This window comes from Syzygium oleosum, unplaced genomic scaffold (genome assembly GCF_021117445.2).
Source record: "Syzygium oleosum isolate NSW1041296 unplaced genomic scaffold, Sole_v2.1 Sole_v2.02, whole genome shotgun sequence".
Classification (NCBI taxonomy): Eukaryota; Viridiplantae; Streptophyta; class Magnoliopsida; order Myrtales; family Myrtaceae; genus Syzygium; species Syzygium oleosum.
The window spans coordinates 2,479,702-2,483,477 of record NW_026607486.1 but is presented as its reverse complement, the minus strand read 5'-3'; the positions used below and the strand labels follow the sequence as shown (position 1 = coordinate 2,483,477).

General features: G+C 40.4%; 1 long non-coding RNA gene across 1 annotated transcript; it reads right to left on the bottom strand.

Moving 5' to 3' along the window:
• Positions 1–667: 667 nt before the first annotated feature.
• On the bottom strand, positions 668–2,011 carry LOC130137366 (uncharacterized). The gene is made up of 2 exons (XR_008815816.1): positions 1,751–2,011; positions 668–1,006 (listed from the first exon to the last, which is right to left on the bottom strand). It is a non-coding gene; the product is annotated as an uncharacterized LOC130137366 (long non-coding RNA).
• Positions 2,012–3,776: the final 1,765 nt, after the last annotated feature.

Genomic DNA, 3,776 nt, shown 5'->3' with positions numbered 1-3,776 from the left:
AATAAGCTCTCGAGCCCGGTAAACCAATTTCAAAATTACAATGCATAAAGGCGGTCCAAATTAATAAATTATTAGTAGAATACGAGAAATTTTGCAAAAGACCAAATTGGGTTTTGCGCTCTGTGTGAGCGCTGGCATAGGAGTGATGCTCGCATTAACAATGTCAATCAGAATCAGAACAATGCTCGCATTGTAAAGTTGTCGAGGACACTCTGAAAATTTCAACGTTTTGGAGCTGGACGATGAAGGATTCAAAGGCCCACGAATTATATTTTAAGATTGGGAGACGGTGTTTCGGACAAGTGGAGATGCCGCGTGAAGTCGTGAGCGAGTCGAGAAAAAACGGGGGACATTTTGACTTGGGGACTCCCGCTAATGCTGACTTTTGTTTGTACACACCTAATGCATCAAGGGAGAGTTGCTCACATTACTTTACTCTTTTCTTTCTCTGTTGAGGTCCAGCGCGTTCCTGTTGTTCAACAGCAAATAAATTTGTTTTGTTCTTGCATTGCTTTTATATTAATCGTCCGCGAATATATATATGCTGGAACCAATGTCCCACCCTGTATCTCGGACAGTTACGCAGGATCTAAGAAAAGATCGCCCAAAAAAGATGCCGGAGCAATGAGATTATGGTATTTACAAGGTTTATATATACTCATGAATCAACTCCAAAAGTCTCTCTACGTATTCAAATACTTTTGTGCCCCACAAAAATATTACGAAGATAAAACGTCTGTATGCATATTAAAGGGTCTCGATCCTTTTTCTAATTTAGCCCCCGCCCCTCCACCTTTGCTACTGCACGTACCTCACCACCGTCGCGCCGGTAAGCTGTCCCGGTAAGTCGAGCCGGCCTATCTCTCTATCTTGACCTCTGTCAAACGAAGATAAGAGGAGGCTCACGGTGGTTGCGACAAGTGACCTCGGAGGTCATGAAGTAGCAGATTGGCCTCCAACGACCCACAACCCGACGCCAGATCCGAGCTCGTGTCTTCAAATTCGACTTCACGGGCCGAGGTCGATGTGAGAGAGATGAAAAGAAACGAGAAAAAATAATGAATAAATGAGTCATCCAATCAGCCTAATAATGAGGTAAATTAGGATATAAATTAATTTTCCTTCCTAAAGGCACTTCTTTATATGGTTTTATGATTACACAATAATTGCGAGAGCAACATGTGACATGGTCTCATATATACGCAATGAACGGCAATGAGTTATATTCGATTCATGATCTTGATGATAAATTAATCCTGCCAAGAGCAAGAGACCTCACGCATCATGCTCTTATTACTCCACTAATTCATTTGTATTTCCATCTATAATTAACTAAATAAATAGATGCCTATTCACAATTTAATTTACGATTCACAAGATGCATAAAAAATTCATTACATATCATCTCATTCTCCATTAATTTTAATTTTTTTTCGCCATTTCTATTCACGCGCAACGCGTGCGCCCCTTTCTCTAATGTGGTTGTATATATATGCGAAGAGTTTCGAACCTGATTTTTTTTTTTGTTGTTGTTATGATCGATACACTAGACATAAAGTCCGGAGAATCGGCATCTTAGATACAAAGGTGGAGAAGTACATAGAGCCAAACACGCCGGTTCTTAAAAAAAAAACGGCTCTTAATTTTCGCGAACCAGACGTCGTCATCCCTGCCCCTAAACTAGACATGAAGCTTAGGGAATCAGTTGTTTGCTTCCTCAATACCCGCAACGAAAGAAAGAAGAGCAAACCTCAATTCTTTCTAGCTGATCAGGAAGCGTGCGAGAGTTGGTCATCCTCTGGAGTTTTTTCCACGCAGGGTACGCGCGTGACCTGCTGGTAATATCGAGTGTGGTATGGGAGATGGAGGAGGAGGAGGAAGAAGAACTAGGAAGTCGTCGTGGACGTGTTTCGGGTCGTGGAACTCGCGTCGTACGTCGACCAAACCAACGTGTCGATCGATTTAAGAAAGAAAAAGAAAAGGAAAAGGAAAAGGAAGGAAAGAGAAGAGGTTTTTGGCTTTTTAGTCCGAAGGGTAGGCTTGAGGTTGCCGTGTTTGAACGAGTCTGTAACGAGACAGGACAAGAAAGCCCGAGCACGAGTTAGGACCCGTTGACTCGGACTCCGTCCTTCCTTCCTAACGCTGCTTTGCTGACTTTCCTGACCCGCCAAACTCGCGCAGTGGCTTGTCCACCACGTCGCCTTCTGAGTCGTTCCACGACCAGGAGGGTTTCAGAAATTCGAATTCGTGTTTGACACCGTCGGAACGAGATAAGGATGCCAGATTGTCCACTGCGCAAACACACAAATAAATAAATAAAATAAAAAAAACATCCTCAAAAATAGATTCACGGATAGTGGAACTCGTGCTATAGGAACCAACGAGAGAGATCGGTCTGATGAATAAGATTGCAGGGACAATTCACAATAGGCTGCTGGTAGTGCACTATGGAGCCGGCCTTAGGATCGTGTTTCGCTCTAATACCATGTTTTGATGATGATCTTGTATGGAAGAGAGGTAAAAGAAGAAAAGAGATGGACACTCGATGGTTAACATGGTTTCGCCGGCATCCACGGAGGTAAATCCCCAATACATCTTGTTTTCTTGGGTTAATACCACAAAAAACTCCAAACTGGTATACCAGTGACAAATTTACCCCAAACTAATTTTTTGATCACCAAAAACCCCAAATCGGTACATCTGTGATAAATTTATCCTTCATCAGTTTCCATCAAAATTTGTCGGAAGGACCTAATTGGCTCTAGATCAAAAGGTCTAGGACTAAATTGACATCATTAAAAGATTTGTCATTATATTAAAATAAATATAATAGGTTTAGGACTTTTTTACGCCTTTCTCACGATTTGGTATCGAACGTTGCCTTATTGTCTTATTATGCAAGTGGTCGACAAACATTATTTCTCAATATAGGTGATTAAATTATTAAATATTCACTATCTGTCGGCTACATGCAGAAGAAGTTGTCGAAATTTATAACGGTATCACCTAGCCTACTCTCGTAGCAGTAGCGAACCATGTGCAGTGTTTATTTACTTTACAAGCGAATAAAGGGATAATTAATCCCTTTTTTTAATATACCTTTCGAAAACTCCATTAATCCCTTGGTACTTAAAACAACAAAGTTTTTGTTTTTCATAACAATGATAGCGTTCGAGACTCTTTGGGTGCTAATTTGTACCGGGTTTGGCAATTGTTACGTCACACACATACTGAGTAATTACCGAAGACATACGTGTTAATACTTATGAGACCGGTGACCCCGAGAAAATGGCCACGCATGGTGTTTTGGACACAAATCTAGAGTGACAAAAACAATAAATTTTTCGAGATAAGAGCACTAGAAATCTTAAAACTTGTCACGAAAGTGCAATTAAATCCTAAAACTTGTCACGTTTGTTTAATCAAGTCCTTCCGTTAACTCCATGCAAACAAGTCCTAAAGTCTAAATAAAATAAGACACGTGAGCATTTTTTGTTTGCCTAATTGAACGGAATTAACGGAATGAACTGACTGAACCAATTTAACAAGTTATAGGACTTTATTGCACTTTTTGAAAATTTTAGGACTCAATTGTACTTTCGTGATAAATTTTAGGGCTTCCAATGCACTTATCCCGTAATTCTTCCCACTTGAGTAACCCTTAGAATTTTAAAGCCGAAAGTTAGAGCACAGATCAAGGACGTAAATATCGAGTCAACTCTCAAATGTCTTAAGCTCTTATAGTATGTAACCGATTCCTATACCCTTTTGTTTGG